The sequence below is a fragment of the Echinops telfairi genome, unplaced genomic scaffold, assembly GCF_000313985.2.
Source record: "Echinops telfairi isolate 266 unplaced genomic scaffold, ASM31398v2 ScPeMD7_7473;HRSCAF=8511, whole genome shotgun sequence".
In the NCBI taxonomy this organism is placed as follows: domain Eukaryota; kingdom Metazoa; phylum Chordata; class Mammalia; order Afrosoricida; family Tenrecidae; genus Echinops; species Echinops telfairi.
In genome coordinates this window covers 14,735,137-14,756,138 of record NW_022111377.1, presented here as the reverse complement: position 1 = coordinate 14,756,138, position 21,002 = coordinate 14,735,137, and the positions used below count along the sequence as shown (strand labels likewise).

At 42.5% G+C, this 21,002-nt stretch overlaps 1 pseudogene; it reads right to left on the bottom strand.

Annotated features, from left to right (window-relative positions):
• Nucleotides 1-19,630: 19,630 nt before the first annotated feature.
• Nucleotides 19,631-19,967, bottom strand: LOC101654054 (annotated as a pseudogene).
• Nucleotides 19,968-21,002: the final 1,035 nt, after the last annotated feature.

Genomic DNA, 21,002 nt, shown 5'->3' with positions numbered 1-21,002 from the left:
GACAGGCCGTGGCGGGGTGGGGGGTGGGGGGGTCCGCTGACAGCATCCTGTGTGGTCCAGGGCCCACATTCGCATGACATTTTACTATGTTCTTACCTCTGTAAACACGGCTTTACCAAACAGGCTCAGCCGGGCCTTGCACTGAGCTTTCAAAACTTCAGAGTGCACCTGACGCACGCAGGACTGTGTACTCCATGGAAACAACAGAGAGAAAACTCAAACACAAACCCTTGGCTGGTGTTGAATGGAGTGGGACTCCTGACCTTCAACCCCGTGTGCGCAAAGTCGCTCTGTGCTCCGCAGTTCTCCACGGCTGGTTCCCAGACGGAGAGCATCGGGCCTTCCTTCGAAGGAGCCTGCGGGTGGATTCCCGTTTCCATCCATTCAGTTGGTAGCTGAGTGCTGCACGGTGGGTACCACGCAGGGATGCTCACGCACGCTCGTGGACCTTCCTAAGCCATCCCCCGCACCACGTCTTGTCTATTTGTAGTTAACTTTTTCCCTCTCTGCTGGGAGTCATTTCTGATTCGGAGCGAGCCAATGGGACAGGGTACAACTGTCTTACAACTTAGAAAGTGGTTCTCAACCTGTGGATCGAACGACCCTTTCACAGGGGTCGCCTGATTCATCACAGTACCAAAATGACAGTGATGAAGTAGAAAATAATTGTATGACTGGGGGTGGGGGGGATCACCCCAACATGAGGAACTGTATGAAAGGGTTGCGGCCTTAGAAAGGTTGAGAACCACTACTCTGTGGTTTCCCAGACTAACTTGACAAGAGTAGAAAGCCTCTGTGTGTCTCCCAAGATGGTTTAAAACTGCTGACCTTTCAGGTCACAGCCCACTAAGTCACCCCTACCCCACCCGGGTTCCTGGGTTACCTTTATAGAGAAGGGATTTTCTTTTTACCCCTAAAGCAAGTGATGGTCTATTCCAGGGGTGTCAAACTGGCACCCCTGGGCCACATGCGGCCCCCAGAGGTAATTTTTTGTGGCCTGTGATACTCTGAAATAAAATGAAAATAGATAAAATTGTTATGAAGAAAATAGCCCTTAGGGGAGATCAAGGCAATAGAGTACACACAATTCCCTCCTTACATTTTATTTCAGAGCATCATGAACCACAAAAAATTACCTCGGGGGCCACATGCGGCTAGCTGGCCTCCAGTTTGACACCACTGGTCTATTCAAATGTATAGCTTCGTAATTAGCTATTTCCTGGTCGAACATCACAATTACCACGAAAGGATGCTTTCTTAAGAAGAGAAATAATTCTATTTCCCTTGTTAAAGAGAGCGAGAGAAAGATAGTCCTTCCTAAGAAAGCTTTTGTGCCAAATTAAGCACACAAAGACCTGTATTACAATAGTTGTAAGCACCCAGGATTGTTTTCTAGAACCAAGTAATTGTCTGCTGACTCCAGAAGAAAACGCTGGGAAAATGAGGTGCAGATATTGTGGTGATGTATCCGCAGAGAGAATGAACAGTAAGTGGGTGAGATGCAGCCTAAAATAAAGCTTGTGAAGATACACGTGGCGCACACAGTTCCAGCGACGGAAAATGCGGCCTGAACCTTATTTCAGTTAGGACGCGGGAAGCAAAGGCGATTCTGAAAGGAAAGAAGATGCTGGGAGATCACAGTAACTGCTGAAATACAAGAGGTTGGCACTTTGCAAAAGGTGTGCAGAAAGAACAGCAGCTGCGGGGAGGTGGAAGGAAACGGATCTGGGGATTTGTGGCGTGAGCTTTTCTCTGGCCGAGCATCTGAGGAGCCATTCTGAGTTGAGAACACAGAATCACGTGTATCCCACAGTGGAGACAGGCACGCACACTGCACCTCAGCTTGTGTAATCCAAAGGACACAAACCCCAGAAATTCTACTATCCGAGTCTCTCACGAAAGAGATGAGATGACGAACACAACTTGTCTTGTTAATAGTGTGAATAGATTCCTAAATCTTGTTAGACGTCTTATTGCAATGTTGGAGCCCAGAGATGCAACTTGGATAGCGTTTTGATGTTGGATTTGGTTCTAGAAATGGTGTGGCCACTTCCCCTTCCCTAAATCTAAAACCAACAAACGTAGGCATGCTGGGAAATGAAGGGGTGTGCAATCTATAGAACTGTAAAAAGGGGAAGCTGAATGCTTGCTCCCTAACAGTACTCTGCCAAGCTGGAGTATGCAAAACAGTAATTTTTAATTTGTGAATTTGATTTCTTCCTCTTTTTCTAAATGTTTCCCCATTCTATAATCTGATTTTCTGATGCCGAAGCTTTGCATTTTGCACACACTCTCAAGTAACAGCAAACACCCTCCCCACCCTTACACAGGACCTCTGACTGTGCTTCCTGGGCTTCTCATCAGAGCCTGGAGCTCAGATGCAATCTCCACTTGAAAAGTGAAAGTCATTTTCCTTGCTGCTAGCAAGTTCACGTAACTGATTCCGTTCAAGCAGTGTTAACTGAAATGTTATAAGCCTCGTGATTGGATGCATGAGTCCTCACCAAGACTTTCAGAATGATGAAATGAACACTAGACTAGGCTTCTCTGCCATAAAAGATTTTTTACGGTCCTGTGGGACACCACTGCCCTACTAGCTATGAGCATTTTATTGAAAGTCCCTAAAGCAAAGCCCTAGGAATAAAGTATCCACATGGGTGGCGATTGGGCTTGCTGTGGTTGGTCTGTGCATGCGTGTCTGCAGAGTTGGCGTGACCACTCCCACCTTGAATTATGCATCGCTGAGATCCTGCGCAGGTGCACCCTATCCCATGCACCACAAGATGGCAGGTGCGACGCCGGGAACTATTTAATAGGACTCTTCTAGCCTGAGCCTTTGTTACGCCCACTCAGCAGCCTTCATGTTTCTGTTGGATCTGGAGGAATATACTGTTCGGATGATATGATTCAGTCGTGGGTGACTGTCCACAGAGTTCATTTTGATGACCATCCTGCTGGAAATAAAGTGAGCCATCTGAGAAGCACGCGCGGGGGTGGGAATCTCGGAAGCAGGGGCACCATGCTACCAGTAAAGGAGAAATGCTAAAAGCAGAGTGCATCCTTTGTATGCTGATATCCCTGCACATCGAATACCCTTGATGCAGGAGACAGCTGTCATGCCAGAAGAGTGGCAGAGGAGCAGTCGCAGCAGCCAGAGCATGAGATAGAGTGCCGTTGGCCTCCTCAGCCCACAGAGCAAGTAAAGTTGGGTTTGGGGGGGCACTGGTTTGCAGGATGGCATGTTTCTGGCACTTACTTGGGGATCTGGGTTTGCTGGCTTAAGGCACTGGAGTTGGGTTCCTTCACTTTGTGGTTTAAAGCAAAGTGGCATGCCCGTTGGGCATTTCTTCGCAGCTCTAAAAGAGCTTTGCCATATTGTCTAAGCAGGGCAGAAGCCAAGCCAAGAGGCTGAGGGCTAGAGAGATTCCTGCCTGGAGCATGGCAGAGGAGAAGAACCTGTCCTGACTTTGCCACCATCTCGTGAGCACTTCTCATCTGCATTGTCACCTATTAAATGGCTGGAATAAAGCCCATACTGTTGAACACTGTCTGTGCGTTCGGTGTGGCCATCGCAGTGCACCCGGCCACAGTGATACCAATGCTCACGTGCCATGTGAATGCTCTCTGGTGTCAGGAGAGGCAGGGTGAGGGGGAGGCACAGCTGACGTCTGCCTTGTGCAAGCAGGCTTGGGAACTGGAAGCGATTAGATGTGTGCCCACCCCGTGTCCCCCAGGCTATTTTTACAGTGGGCCAGAGCCTAACCTTCCATTTCCATAAAAACAACTCTAGCAAGGTATTCCCAAGCCCTACCAAGTATGCTGGCAGGAGAGACCAGTCCCGGCAGGCTTGGTGAAGTAGAAGGGCAGCGAATGTTAACACAGCGGCTCTAACGTTGGTCTCAAGCACGCGAACATTTGTGAGGAAGACGCAGGACTGGGCAGTATTTCGTTTATAATTTAACTAGATGTTCCTCTCCTTAATTTCCATAAAGGCAGCTTTAGTGAACTGAATTATGTGCCTCCAAAATGTATGTGGAAATCCTGGTCATTGTACCTGTAAATGAACTTATGTGGGAATAGGGGTTCTTTTGTTGTATGAAGGATCCCAGGGGATGCTGTGGCTTGGTCTTGGGCTACTAACTGCAAGGTTGGTGTTTCAAACCCACGAGGCCCCCTGCAGGAGAAAGATGAGGTGGTCGGCTCCTGTAATGATTTATAGTCTTAGAAAACCCGAGCAGGGTTACAATGAATAAGAACTGGCTCAACGACAGTGGCTTTGGCTCTTGTGTTTGTCATGTTCATGAGCGTATGCCAATCCTAATCACTTTTCAGAGGCAGAATAGACAGACAAGAGGAAGATACCATATGGAGGGGTATGCATAACAATCATATACACACTCATGTCAACTCCAAAGATTGCTGGAAGCTTCCCAAAATTGAAATAGACAAAGAAGGACCTCTCACCAGAGCCACGCCTTAAATTTGAACTGACCTTTGGGGAAATAAATGTGTTATTTATAGGTAACCACTTTTAGTATTGTTTGTTATAACTGCAATAGCAAACTAAGGCTAACGTATAACATACTTCATCACTGCACACATACAGCATCTGGTTGAGGAAGGCAGTCCATAAATAGTTGACACATGAATAAATAAGTGGAAAAATAAATGAAGGAAAGTCTTATCTAAATCCTTCCTTTAGGAAAAGGAAAATCTGAGATAGAGGTGAAAGGGACAATTCTCAAGAATGAAAACAAGCTATTTGGGAACTCAAAGAAAATTTTAATTTAGATTCCTGTATCAAAGGAATAAGTAGTAAAATCAAGCTAGATGTTGACTTTGATGTATATTGGACAACAAAGGTAGCCTATAAATAAGGTTATCATAAGTCTCAGTTTTTTTCAGGACAGTCCTGGTATCCTGCATTTGCTTATGCTAATGTAAATAAGTTGAAAAGCCCATTAATGATAACTTGTCTTTTCCACAACTCTTTCCAGACACACGAGTAAGGGAACTTACATCTTGTTTCCAAGGGTAGCATTTATGGAGCTTACTGATGACACCTGAGTGGATACAGACATTGCCCCTGGTCAACTGACTCTTCCCAGTCTCAGGAAGTGCTGGCTGAACACTCCATTTTGGTTCCATGCAAGTACATGAGAATACATGTCACACACAAGAAACATGATATCAATATCCTATTTGTGGGCACTACAAACCCAAGGTAAAAATGTTCAGGAGTCTTGATGTACCAGCCAAGCTCAGTGGCTGCCACTGACTTCAAAATGCCCTAAATGCTGGCCACAGGTAAAGGATCATTGGGATCTAAGGGAATAGCGCATCTACATACAAGGATTTCTGGCCATGCCATGATTAAGTATTTGACTGCTAGTCGTTAGCAGATGGGGAAGCTTGCTTTTCCAAAGGTCCAACTCTTTGGAAAGCTTATGGGATTGATCTACTCTGTCCTGTACGGTCACTGAGTGAGAATCTACTCTATGGTGATAGGAATAGGTTAGTTGTGCAAAGTAATAATCCTTAGGGGAAAAGCATCATGTTTGGCAAAGTAGAAGACGAATGAGAAGGCATCGAGTCCTCAATGAGGGACTGATTCAAACAAACCAATGAGCATGATAATGGAGCGGGACTGAGTAGCCACTATATTCTGTTATCCATACCATGTGTACCGCAACTAGCTACAACAATGGTATAGATTGTGTGTGTGCATGCTTCTTTTATTCTCAGAAGCATATCGATTTTCATGATAAATAGTACAGTTGTATGGGCACCTAATTTTTAATGTTTTTTTTTAAATTTATGTGCTTCTCAAACTTTACTCTATAAGGAACAGGTTAAACTATTATAAAAACAGTAATAATATTTCTATTTACATTAAGATAATATGGACAAGATGGGTGTGCTTTTTCTCAATAGGCTGAACAAAAAGATGTGTGTCTAAATACATAAACATACATAAAGGCGTTTCTTTAAGAAGATACATCGCATCTGAGAACTAGAACCTAGTACCTAGCACTTTACATCTAAACCATAAAACCATAAACCTAAAACTTTAAACCTTAATTCTAAATCCTTAAACCATAAACCTAAAAGCAGAATATATATATATATATATATATATAAAACCCCTCTCCTGTATTTGCCATGCAAAAGAGAGAAAAAAATCTGGATTGGGTTGAATTTAATTAGTTTAAAGTCATCATAATAAATTAGGTTTAAACAATAATAGCTATAGATATCGGTTTTGCTTCTTACAAATAGGCCCATTGAGAATATTGCTTGAAGGTGGTCGTGCCCGATGGCGTAAAAGGGGAGCAAGACCCACAGTCCTTGGAGCTGCGCTCTGTCTGCTATAGCATCTGTAGCTTCCCCCGAGGTTTGAGAATTCCTTGCAATGGCCTCACAGAACTCACAGACAACACAATTATGGGTTTCATTAGAGAAGTTGACATTTCAGGTGGGACGTGCTCAGGGTGCAGGTGTTCCGTCAAGACAGTCTCTGGCATACCTGCAGGTAGGTTTCTCTCTGACCCTCCGCCTTTAGCTTGGCTTCTGCTCTGCTCAGGCAATGTGACAATGTTATTTTTAGGGCTGCCAATAAATACCCAAAGGTCACACCGCTCTGCCATCAGCCTCAGCCTGAAGGCATTCAGGTCCAACTCTGTGGGTGAGCAAACCTAGCTCACCCAGGTTAGTGCCCAGAAATTCCCAATTCCAAAAGTCTAGCTCCTACCCGCAAGCACCCAGCTTTCCCTGCTCTGTGGGCCGGGCACTCAACACTTTGTCCCGTGCTCTGACTTGTGGTCACTCTGTTGCTGCTCATCCTCCACTCCTCTAGTGTGAAAGCGATATCCTGGATCACTGTGGATCTCTGCAGAGGGATACTGGCATGCCAAGGATGCACTCCATTCTTGGCTCTTCTCTTTAGTTGGCAGTGAAATCCCTACAATCTGATTCTGAAATGACTGTTTAGACCCAGTACGATGGCAATCACAATTAACCCTGTTAACTCATCCATAGCTGGATCACATAATCCAATTAGTATCTTCCCCCACTTTCTTTGTCCAGATCCATCAAGAAAATGAAAGCTTTTTGATGGGAGTAACAAAAGCTACAGCCTAAAGAACCACATGAACGAATTCACTTTATTGCGAGCTGGGAATCACTCATTCTCTCCATATGTTAGCACGTGAGCTGTCAGCTTGGAAGGTCAAGGGGAAAGAAACTAGGCAAACTCACCAGTGTTTGAGAATTCTACAACATATTTCAGTACGAGAAGATAAACAAAGCTGACCGACCAGTGGTATTTGTTAAATGTCAGTATTTGGAAAGAACAACAAAAATAGATTTCACCAAGACTCATAATTTCTAAAAGCATCAGTAAAATGCAACGGAAGGAGTTCTTTATTGGGAGGAGGTTTAGGCCTGTTATCTCCTCCATTTACTTCCTGTAATTGTTGTGAACTGCAAGTCACGCGTAGTGATCGTGTGCATAACAGAACAAAATACCTCCCGCTCTTGTACTATTGTGACAACCAGTGTTGATGGTGGCCGTCACCATGTCAACCCATCTGCCTGAGGATCTTCTTTTTCAACCATCCTCTGTCTTACCAAGCCTCATGTCTCTGGTGGCATAGCAGGCAGTGCACTGAGCTACTACCCACAAAGTCAAGGACGTGAACCCCCCAGTTCTGGGAGAAAGACAAGGCAGCCTAAGTTCATAAAGATGCAGAGTACGGGAAAGCCAAAGGGGCAGTTCTACCTGGACCTATAGGCTCACTGTGAATAGGAACCAACAAGATGGCAGTGAGCTTGAACATGGATTTTCTCCAGACTGGTCCTTCCTGATAAGATGTTCAAAGTATGATACATTTCACACTGAAGCCATTGTAAGACCTCTTCAAGCTCTTCACCACGAGCTTATGTAGGTACAGAAATTTGAATAATAGTTATAGTGATTTTTTCCATATACGGTAGATATTATCCTGCATTGTACTTCAAGATCAGTTTTGAACTGTCGTAGTTTACAATGAATGCAATGCCATTCCTCTTGATTGTGTCATTCCCAGCACAGTAAATGATATATTTTCACATTCAAAATGACCCATACGAGTCCATTTCAGATCACTACTAACACCAAGTACATTCGTCCTTATGCATTTAATTTTTCCCAATTTTCCTAGATTCATGCTTTGCGCATTTTAAGTTCTGATTATTCATTGATGTTTATGGCTGTGTCTTCTCATTATGAGTCATGTCTCATCAGCAAATGAAGGTCCCAAAGGATTTACTCCCACAGTTTTACTCCATCCATGTCATTATGGTTGACTCGACTTTGAAAAGGCAGCTCCCCCTCAGTCACGTTTTGAATGTCTTCTGACCTAAGGGGCTCGTCTTCTGGCACTACCTCAGACAATACTCTGCTTCTTCTCAGGACCTTTCATTATCTGACAATGCTTTGACTAATGTGTTTGGCCCGGCAGACTAGAGAAACAAATTCCTAGACACTTATATGTGTATAAGAAAGAGTTTTACATAAAGAGTAATTGCATATTAAGAAAACGTTCCAGTCCAGTCCAGATCAAGTCTAAAAGTTGATATTAGCCCATATGTCTGATACTAGTCTGTAAATTCCTATTCAGAATCACACAACACATGCAATGATGCTGAATGCAGGAAGATCACAAGCCAGTGGGAGGAAAGTCTTGTGGATCCAGTGGTGGAGGAAGTATCCCAGTGCTGGTGTGGGTCTCCACATGGCATCTCCAGCTCCAGGGCTCTGGCTCTATCAGCATAGCTCTAGTGACTTGTCCACAGGAAGACAAAGCAGAGCGTGTTTCTGGCCTCCAATCAGCTATTTATCTCCTTGGTGCCTTCCAATGGGGTCATCAACCTGCACCTGATTGACAGGCTAGATTCCACCCCTTTGCAAGTTGACAAGAGATTATGCAACTGCCACAGTTATCCATAAGGTTTTCAGTGGATAATTCATCAGTAGTGGACAGTCTAGTCCTTCTTTGTAGTCTGTTCTTAGTCTGGAAGCTCTGCTGCATCCTATTCACCTTGGGTGACCTTTTGTTTTTTAAATACCAGACATAGCTTCCAGCATCACAGCAACACACAAGTGACCAAAATGACAGATAGTGGTGGCAGACAAATAATGTACATCCCCTGTATCTCAATACCGATACAGTGGGGCTTTAACATAATATTTATTTCTTCAAGTTGTTGTTAGAATTCAGAAGTACCATCTAAACAGGCTAGATGAGTACTTGGTATATATAAGAACTCAGCACACAACCAATATTCGTATTATTTTCAGGAATATGCAGGATGAAAAGTTACAGCACTGCATGCATCTCACAAACTAGGAACTTGTTTTCCTTGGGATAGTCTGGTATGTTCTCTTTTGATTCCTGACATGTTCTACTTATAAGAGAAGTATACGTTGGTAAATGTATTTCAATATGTTCTTTTCTTTTTGCTATTTTGTTAAGAATAGATTCAAAGGAAATTTCTCTCTGCAGTCGATGTCTAAAGAATGTTTTGAAGCATGCTTGTCCCAGCAAAGCCTACTGCAGGAAGTGTGATGTGTTTAAAGAGCATAGGGTTGCCAGGATCAAATAAAGTTTTAAAAACTCTAGGTGAGGCATTTATCTGAAGAATTTAACAGATACTTTATTTATTTAGGAAAAGGTAACATTCTTGGACACTCACAAGGGCAGTTTTATCTTATTCTATAGGATCACTATCAGTTGGCACCAACATGATGGTGGTGACGTTTGTTTGTCTTTTGGTATGTTCCAAGCAAGGAACGCGGCTGTAGCAGTTGGGTTAAGCATTGTGCTGCTAACTGCAAGCATGGTGGTTCAAAGCCATAAGCAGTTCCCTGGATGAAAAATGAGGCTGTCTACTTCCTGCTACTTTAATGATTTATGGTCTTGGAAACGCTAAGGTACAGGTCTCCTCTGCTCTATAGCGTCAATACGAGGTGGAATACACTCAATAACTTGTTGTTAGGTGCTACCAAGTCAGCTCTGACCCATAGGGAGCCTGTGCACAATAGAACAAAACACTGCACAGTCCTGAGCCACCGTCACAATTGTCCCTATGCCTGAGCCCATTGATGCAGACACTCTGCCAATCCACGGAGGGCCTTCCTTTTTTTTTTTTTTTGCCAACCCTCCACTTTATGGAACATGTTGTCCTTCTACAGGGATTGGTCCCACCTGACAACATGTACAAAATATGCAAGACCAAGTCTTGCCATCCTTGTCTCTAAAGAGTACTCTGGTCTTACTTCTTCCAATACTGATGGGTTTGTCTTTTTGGCAGTCCATGGGACTTTCAATCTTCTTCTCCAGCACCACAATTCAAACGCATCAATTCTTCTAAGGTCTTCTTTATTCCATGCCCAACTTTCACATGCATATGTGCACTTTACTCCTCAAAGTAACATCCTAGCTTTTCAATACTCTAAGGAGGTTGCACAGCAGATTTATCTAATGCAGTACATCTTTTGATCTCTTGACTGCTGCTTCCATGAGCATTGATTGTGGATCCAAGTAAGACAAAATCCTTGACAACTTCCAACTCTTCTGCATTTATCATGACATTATCCACTGGTCCAGTCGTGAAGAGTTTGGTCTTTCTGACACTAAGTTGTACTCCATATTGAAGGCTACCATCCTTTGTCTTCAGCAGCAAGTGCTTCAAGTCCTTTTCACTCTCAGTTAGCAAGGTTGTGTCACCTGCACATCACAGGTCATTGATATGTCTTCCTCCAATCCAATGCCGCACTCTTCTCCAGACAATCCAGCTTCTCGGATGATTTGCTCAGCATACAGACTGAACAAGTGAGGTGAGAGGACACAACCCTGAGGCACACCGTTCCTAATTTTAAACCGTGCAATAGTCCCTTGTTCTGTTTACACAACTGCCTGTTGATCCATGTACAAGTTCTGAATGAGCACAATGAAGTCTTCTGTAATGATCACGCTCAAGGTTATTCAGAGTCTGCTGTGATCCACACAGTCAAATGCCTTTGCAGTCTTGAAACACAAGTAGAAATCTCTCTGGTATTCTCTGCTTTGAGCCAAGATTCATCTGACATCAGCAATGATATTCCTTGTTTCACATCCTCTTCTGAACCTGTCCTCAACTCCTGGCAGTTCCCTGTTAATGTACGAGTGCAACCGTTGGTGGATGAGCTTAAGCAAACTTTTACTCGTGTGCAGTATCAGTGAAACCATTCCAGAGATGCAGCATTCCGTGGGGTTGCCTTTTTTTTGGAATGCGCACAAAGATGCGTCTCCTCCATTCAGTTGACCAAGTGCCTGCTTTCCAATACTAGATGGCAGTGGAGACACTTTCCTTTGTTTGGGTGGAGCTAAGAGGGCCAGGGTCCGCGTGCTTCTCGTCTAAGCTGACAAACCGTCCTGGGAGCATGATGGTTAAGCAGTCTGCTGCAACTGAAGGTCTTTGAAAAAAAACACCTGGTGACCACTTCTTGTAAAATTGACAGGCTGGGAAGTTGGGGGCCAGATCTACTCTGTCATATAGTGCCATAATGAGTTGCAATTGACACACACACACACACGCGTGCGCGCGCGCTCCTTGGCGATTTTCTTGTAACCGTCAAGAAAATCCTGGGCAGTTCTCTTCTGTGTCACATGGGTCCCTATGAGTTGAGATGAGTAGGGGTGCAAAGGGTTAATGTGCTTGGTGGGTAATCCAGAGGTTGAGGTTTAGATTCTACCCAGAGGCCTAACAATCTACTTCTGAACCATCATGCACTGAAAATACTGAGTCCAACGTGACTCTTTGGAAACGGTATGAGTAATATTGATTTGACGGCAGAATTCACTCTTTGGGTCCCAGGACTAGCTTTCTCTAAGTCACAAATTCACAACCTCCATGGGAGCAGGGAATTTATGTTTCTTGAGCAGCTGCTGGAAGCCAGGAACAGTGCTGTTTTTGTCTTCCTAGCAGTGATAAGTTGTAAGTGCACAAGGAAAGCATTAATGATTTAATGTCTTTGGATTGATTAATAATGTTATAGCTAGGGAGGTAATCCCAGCTGCTGGACTTTCCTATCTACGGGATCCAATGATTCATTTTATCAGCCAGAATGAAATAACCTAGGTTTTGCAATCATAAACAACAATCTCAAATTAGATCACAAATCACTTTCAAAAGAGCCAGGCCCACCCTTGAGCTGAAGGCATTTGCATCAATACACAGCCCAAGGGTTCGGACCTTCTCTTGGGATCATCTATCTCCTCCTCCAGGAGAGAGATCAATCACAGCAGATTTCTTGGCTCTGGAAACCTTCCCCCTACTTGACAAAGTAATGCTGGATGTTAAGGAAGCTTCCTCTATCTTCATAAAGGGAGCTATTTTACCTGTTAGTAGGAGTTCTAAGCCAAAATATATGTAAGAATTACAAAACAATCCCCCAACCCAAACCTTAAAGATACTCTAGTTGCAAAATTCTTCAGAAGATCAGAGTAAAAGGTGCATACAGTTTAACTTTAGTGAAATGTTTTTATAGCTGTCTTGACAGCTGTAGCTTATGACGGCCTTTGTGAACCACAGTGTTGGGTTGATTTACGGTAACCTGGGCCGAGCACAGAGGCAGAACATGGTAAATGATGAGGGCTCTAAACCGTTATTCCTCCAAATATAAATGACAACAAACCATCCTCCTCCTCTAAGCAAGGAAATAATAACAAGTTTGTGGGGGTTTTAAATTTTTACTTTATCTAAACATGGTTGCCAATGAGCAAACAACCTCTAGAATATCCCAAAATACGTGTTTCTCTGTGAATCATATTTACCTCCTTAAAACTAAAAACATTCCTTTTCCAAATATGTATAGTGGTTTGAGGGAAAGTTGGCCCAGTCAGTCGGTTTTGCATTGTACAATTAATGCCTATTTTTTATGGCACTGATCGCAGATGCTAGAATGTAACAACTATCTTCTCACTTCCTGTTTACTGCTTCCATTCACTTTTTTTTTTTCTATTGATACTTTCTTCTGGATTTTATCCCTGGGCCAGTAATGTTCGTTCGCTCTCATGTGGTTGGTTGTTCGAAGGATTGAGTACCTTTCTGGTGTTATTTTTCACTCCAAGGGTCTGACGTTGTTTGACTGAAAATTAAACCTTGGGGGTGAGTTCACTTCCCGGTTTGAAAAGTAACCAAGGGCCACAGTTGGGGGTCCACAAGTCTCCATCACAAAAGTGAACCTGGTCTTTTTTGTTATTTTTTGCTCCGTTCACATTTTTCTCCCTCCGACTCTGTCTAGGACCTTCTAAGGTGATCCCTTCAGAGTAATCCCCATGATAGCTGGGCATCATCTAGCTCTTCTGGTCTCAAGGTCACAGAATCTACGGTTCATGTGTCCATTCGTCTTTGACTAATAGTTTCCATGTGTCTTTGATTTTCTTAACTCTTTTTGGCTCCAGATGGGGAGCGACCAGTGACTGGGCCCAGGGTCAAAAGGCAAGGCGGCCAATGGGCCCCCAGGTGAGATGAGGCGGCCCACATTGAGTCGATCAGAACCCAACGAGATGAAGAGAAGATTTTTGAGCGTGTGAATTGGTGCATATTGCTGCTGACTTTATGGATGGCCTGTCCTGATTTGATTTTGCTCATGGATGTCGACTCACTAGGTTCCAACTGGAATGAAGATTTTTCACATCAAAAAACAAGTTTGTCTCCTGAGAGCACTGGGTTGATATGTGGGCAGTATAGAAAGTGGATACTCAAAATAGAGAGGATAAAGGCATGAAGTAGTTGACTCACAAACCTTCATGGATGGGGGAACATGTCAATAGAATTACAGGATTATGGGGTAGCTGTTCACATAACTACAATTGTTAAGCATAGAATACTTTTGTTTTATTGCTAACATAGAATAATATGTTTTAAGAAGGTTGACACATTTTGAATTGCTGCATTTGTTTTATTCTTTTAGGCACAGATATAATCACATTAATGTCTGGTTTAAAAATTATCTACGGCTAAAGAGTTTTAAAAGGTGTCATATTGACACGGGGTGGTCTGGTGGTGGTTACATAATTTCATGTCAACCTGATATAAGTCTAGGGGTGGAGTCTGTCCTGTCAATCAGTCACAGCCTGGGGAGGCCTCCTTGTGGGTGTGGACTTCTCGTGAGGATTCTGTGAACTTCCTCTCTTTTGATTCTGCCGCCAGAAGTGGCTGGCCACTCACTCTCTCTGCTTTATCCTCCTGTTTATAAGCCACGGGGAGCCACGCTACGACCTGCAAGAGCCCTGGAGATGCTTCTACCGTCACTGGATCCACAAGATTTTCCTCCCATTGGTCTGTTATCTTCCTGCATTTAGCATGACTGCATGTGTTGTGTGAGTCTGGAGAGGAATTTATGGCCTAGTAGCATGCATATGGGCTAGTATTGCACTTAAGGATTTGATGTGAACTTGGCTGGGCTGTTTTATCACTGTATCAACAACTGCTGTTTGCTATAAAGCTCTTGCTTCCACATATTTGAGTGTCAGTGATTTGTTTCTCTAGTTTAGCTGGACTAACACATTATGGCACCTTAGATGGCCGCTCATATGTTTTTAAAGTCCCTAGCTACAATTCAGAAAAGTGGGATGTAGAACATTGTGTACTCTGTTGGGCCTGTTGGCCTTGATGACCCCAGAGACTATGTTTCTAAATCTTCAGACCTAAAGGTATGGGGCTGTGGCTAAGAAGTTTACATACCTTTGCCCTTTGTTTGTTCTATTAAAAACACAGATATACTTAGAGCATAAAAAATATATATGTCAAAATATAGTCTACCAAACCTATATATAATTAGGAGTGTAGTCTCCTTTACTTACACATAACTATTCTTTTTGTGTGTCTAAGTATCTACTTACAGATTACTGTTTGTTATTTATGATAATATAGTATTTTTGTATGTGTGATAGGTAACTTTGTATCAACTTGAAGAAATATAAAAGTGTAAGGGTGGTCTCTAACTGCCAGTCAGGTCACAGCCTGATGGTGCCTCCTTGGGGGTATGGCAGCAGGACCTCCCCCTCTCTCTGGCTTTCCCTCTCTGCTGCTGACCTTGAGAGCTGTCGAAGCCCTGCCGTATTTCCATTGACCTTGGAGCCACATGGCTCTGCACCCACTGGTCTGTGACCATCCTGCCTTCTGCATTATTGCATGTAGTTGCTGGAGTCTGAGCAGGGACTTACGGTTTAGTATCAAACTTATGGACTTGACTAGGCTAGAATTCTTTATTGATATATAATTATTCCTTGATATAAAGCTCTTTATTACACATAAAGGAATAGTCCTGGATTTGTTTCACTTGTTAGTGGGTCCCAACACAGTATGCTGGAGATGTTGGGTCAGGGTGTTGATTTGGCTTTTTATTCTCCTTCAGTATGTGTGTTTATTACTATAAATTCCCCTCTGATCTCTACTTTTTCTATATCCAAAAGATACATGGTAAGTTTTCATTCTCAATTGCTTTTATGGAACTTCCCCACCTCACCCCACCCCCCAATTTAATATTACACAGTATTTTTTAGCTGGGTGCTATTCAGTTTCCGTATACTTCCTTTTTATACTTTAATCTTTTTATTGCTGAGTTCAAATTTTATAGCATTGTAATCCAAGAATATGTTTTATATTATGTTGGTGATTTTAAATATATTGAGGTTTGTTTTGTGACACAATATATGGGCTATTATGGAGAGTGAGAAACGTATGCCCTAAAAGAATGTGTGCTGCATTTCTGGTGGATGGCGTATCTGTCTGGTGCAGACATCTGTGAGGTCAAGTTGGCTGACAGTGTTACTTAGATCTTCTGTATCTTTGTGGAGCCTCCTTCTAGTATTATCCCTCATAAAAAAGTGAGTGTCAAAGTCTCCTACTATTACTATGGAGTTATTTCTTTTTAATTCTGCCATTGTTTGTTGTATATATGTTGGATTCTTTCATTGAGCGCATAGATATTTATAATGGTTTTGGCCTCTTGCTAAATTGACCCTTTTAATCATTATACAATGCCTTTCATTATCCATGCAACCTCTTTTTTTTCTTGAAGTATATCTTATCAGAAATTAATATTATCACTCCTCCTTTCTTTTGCGTGCCATCAGCTTGATACAAGTCTTTTCCATCCTTGGATTTTTATCTTGTGTTGAAGGTGTCTCTCTTATGGGCAGCCTATTGATGGGTCCCTTATCCACTTACATCCAGGGTAATGAATGATATGTATGAGTTTATCGAATCATTCTTTTGTGTTTTCTATGACGGTGTTGATGGTTTCCTTCTGTATAATTTCGGCATTGAGTTCATTTTGATATCCGATTTTCTTTTCCTTTTCTTCACTGATGGTGATTTTCTGTTTTCTACGCCTTTATGATTTTCTTAGATTTTATTTTGGTTACAAAGTTTAATATAATAGAACCCCAGTACTTGACCGCATCTGTACTCGACATAACCGGATTTTGACCCAAAATGTTGAGGAAATTTTGCATCGGAGCTCAAACAAAACATAGGAATCCAACCCGACACACGTGATTTTTATAAACAAAAGCAGTTCGAGGTTAGTCACTTGGGGTTAGTAGGCGTTGTTAGTACGTGTTGTTTACACCTTTTGTGACTGTATTCCAAGTGTTTTGCTATAGTTTTTGTGGCTTCCTAAGTTTCTTAGTTTTTCTGGCTTTCTGGACTGTTTTGATAAGAAACCATGGGTCCTAAGAAAGAGTTTTTTTTAAAAGAATCATCATAAGGAACTGGTTAACGGTGTTATCATTATCGTTGAGGATAACTTAGCAAAACCTTTTAGAAAACAGTTAAGGAAACGCCAACAGCAGGTCACATTAGACAGATTTTTTTCAGTTGTTTTTTTTTAGAGAAAGCCAGTCAGGTCCTGGTGAAAAAAGGCAAAGGAAAAAAAAAAAAAACAACTCCCAAAAAACAGCTACCAGTTGATTTTATGGAAGGGGATTCCCCTTCCAAACAATGACTCTCTCTCTCCATATCTCCTCTCCACAACCGTGTCCACAGATCCAGATCCTCATCAATCTCAAGGTATGGGCCATACTGTAGTTGTTAAAAGCTTTTTAAATGTTATGTTTCTTATTTAAATTGTATGATTTAACTCTGAGCTTATTTACTTTGAAATTTCTGTGTATTTTTTTTTTTTTCGTATAAAAAAGCATGTTTAGGGTAAACACTGTGTGGTCGAGAACAGATTAATCAGTTTTCACTTATTTCTTATGGGAAAAATTGATTCAGAACTCGACTTCACAGCATTTCAACGCTCCTTCTGGAATGGAATAGCATCGAGGTCTGGGGTTCTATTGTAACTTTGTGGTTCTCTGGTAATTAATTTTACCTTCCTAATTTAACATAATCTGCTATATCATGACATAATTCTGACTTACTTTCTAATTGGAAGTTCTATAATTATATTAGCAGTTTTGCTTTGTAGTTTTATAATGTACAGATTGATACTTCTGTTTCGCTATTTTCAATCTTAAAAGCTTATGCTATTTTTGAGAAGTACTTTTCTAGGTATTTCTGAGTGATGTTGTCATGTTTCTTAATCTGGTTATAGTTTGCTCTTATTATTATTGTTAAAAGACTACCTTAATAGTTCTTTGGCCTGGTCTTTACAAATGCATTTAATTTGTGTTTATCTGGAAGAATCCTGACTTCATCATCAAATTTGCTGCAATAAACACTTACTTCTTGACTGGAAATTATTTTTCTTTCAAGAGTTTAGATCATCCTATTGCCTTCTTGCTTAGATGGTTTCTGTGTAAAGGTTATAGCTTTGTCCTTTTGGTTGACCTTTGTAAGTAACATTTTGGCTTTTTTTCTGAACTGGTTTTGGCAAGTTTGATTATGATATGTCTTTGGTGACTTTCCTGTGGGGTTTCTATCCTTTTTGGAGTTTGTTGTGATTTTAGATGAATAGCTTTTTATCTTTCATGTTATGAAGGAGGTTTTCTGTAACAATTCTCTCTCTCTGAATCCATGTGTGTTTGTCTCCTCTTCTGGAATTCTGATCACTTGTACATTGTTCTTCTTGGTACTGTTCTAAAAAATCCATAAGATTTATTAGATTTTCTTCATTCTATTTTCTGATTTTCCTTCTAAAAAGCTGGTGTCAAAGGATTTGTTTTCAAATTCATCAATGTCATTTTCAATTAATTCAATTCTATGTTTGTCCTTCCAATTTGCTATCTATTAATGACATTTTAATATTACTCTGGATTTCTAATTGCCATTTGAGTATGCTTTCTAAGAATCTGTTAATCTTGTAATTTTTGGACTTTGGGCTAGCTCTACTCAAGGCCTCCCTTAACACAAGAACACTTTGCTCTAATAACCTGGCACGCTTTGAGACTCAACTTCCCAACGAGATTGCTGAAGACAAAATGAGTGTGTAAGCACATGTGGTGAGGAAAACGGATGTTGCCTGGCTGACAAAGATCCAGCGTCTGGGGTTTTAAAGCCCGGGGAAGCAAATAAGCCCAGCTGGAAAAAGCACACCATGAGTGATCATGAGTTGTCAATGGGATCAGGTATCAGGTATCAAAAATTTTAAAAACACCCCAAATTATATCAATGATGGCAGTTGCAGTGGAGACCCAAAGCCCATCTGTAGACAACTGGATATCTCCCCACAGAAGGGTTACAAGGAAGGGATGATTCAACCAGGGTGCAGTATAGCGCCGATGAATCACACATCATTCCTCCAGTTCCTGAATCCCCTGCCTCCCCCTAGCCCCCCACTAACATGACCCAGTTCTAACTTACAAATCTGGCTAGATCAGAGAACACACATTGGTACGGATAAGAGCTCTTGACACATGGTATTCAGGACAGATAAACCTCTCAGGAACAGTAGTGGGAGTAGCTATACTATGAGGGTAGGGGGATGGTCGGGGAGGGAAGGGGTAGAAAGGGGGAACCCATCACTAGATTGGATATATAGTCCCCCTCCCCCATGAAGGGGATGAGTAACAGAAATATGGGTGATGGGAGACAATGGACAGTATAAGATATGAAATGGTAATCACAATATATAATTGATCAAGGATTCATGAGGGTGGGAGGCTCAAGGATGGAGGGGGAAAAAAGAGGAGTTTATACCAAGGGCTCAAGTAGAAAGAAAATGTTTTGGACATGATGATGGCAACCTATGTACAAATATGCTTGATACAATTTATGTATGGAATGTTATAGGAGTTGTAAGAGCCCCCAATGATTGATAAAAAATAATTTTGTCATTTTGCTTTTATATTGTTTTCTGGAATTCTTTGAGGGTCTTTGTATTTTCCTTACTTTTGTTTGTGATTTTCTTGACCTCTTTTAATCTTTTGATTTTCTTAAGTTGTTCTATTATTCTTCCTAGATATTTCTAGACTCTTTATGGAGGTAACTTGCTCATACCACTTTTGTCCCATTTCTTTATTTCGTTCAAAGTTGTCTGTTGTCTAGGAGACATTTTGGAGTCATTGTATTTATTTTTTGATTATGGATTGATATTCTTTTCTTTTCTTTTGAACGTTCACTTTGTTTTATTGAACATGTTACCAGAGACGGCTTAGACAAAAAGACCAACGTCCATGTCATTGTCAGACTCTTCCGACTCTTCGTTCTTGGCTTCCACCTTCTTCTAAGCTGGGGCGGCAGCTGTGGAGGGTGCAGGTCCGCAGGTGCGCACCGGAGGCTGGGGCAGGCCCTCCAGCCCTTATGCTGCAGATGAGGCTCTTGATGTGGACATTGACCAGGGATTTGACGAAGGAGCCAGGCCAGAAGAGTTGTGCCGTGATACTGGCTGCCTTAATGAGGGCGTTGATCTTGTCCTCTGTGACCATCACCAGGTCAGCACGCAGGATGAGGCCCAGGTAGATGCAGGCAAGCTCAGAGACGGAGGCCATGGTTCGCGAGCGCTGGGCGGGTGGCTGGCGGCTGCGGGGCTAGTTGCTGGACGAAATGAGGCCTCATCCCAACTCGGCCTAGCTTCCTCAGAAGAACCGAGTACCTTGGCGGCAGCTGGGGACTGTGTTGATATTCTACACATACCATTTAAAAAAATTCTACCCCAATTTTTAATTTTATTTATTTGTTTTGATGTACCTGGGCAGCCATATTATTTTGGTAGCCAATTTTGCAACATTGGGTTACTTCCCTCCTGTCCTGAGATGGGTGAAGTAACTGCCAAGAGGGTGGGATTGAGTCTCTGCTTGCTTGGTGTGAAGAGTATCTGCCGGGGGGTGGGGATCAAGTACTATTCCCCATTTAATCGGTGTTACAGCGGGGCACTTGACCTTTGGGTAGGGGAGTAGGTGACAGGTGTGCTCCCTGTGGCTGATGGAGGAGTAATAATGTCCTTATCATTTCAAAATAAAAAAAAAATAGGAAAAGAAAAAAAGAGGGGGGGGGTGGGCAACAATAGATTTAAAAAAAAACGAAGGAAGAGGAGGAGAAGGGGAAAAAATAAGCCAGTAAAAGAGAAGAAAACACGGAAGAAAGAAACAAGAGTGGAAAAAGAACAAAAACAAAACAAAAAACACACAAAGGTAGCAGTGCTGCCAAAAAGCAACCACACAAAGGCTGCAGAGAACACATGTTAACGTTCTCACGGAGGGTGCAGGAGGCTTGCACATAGTTGGCATATGCATGCACCTGATGCCCATGCACTGTTCAGACCTTCTGACTTCCCTTAGAGACTTATCTGTCAATCACACCGGTGCCGCCCCTGCTGGGTGTGGCCTTGGAAGAAGGGGTGTGGTTGGAGGACGTCCGTAAGCGTGGAGGAAGTGTGGGTGGTGTGCCCCTAGCTCACAGGTTGGTGGGGCTGGGGGAGCCTAACCCCTGGTCCCTGGGAAGCACGGTGGTGAAAGCAAGAGGAAGCACTTCTGGGACCCCGGTGTGCAGGCGGGGCTCAGCACACATCTGGGCAGACACAACTC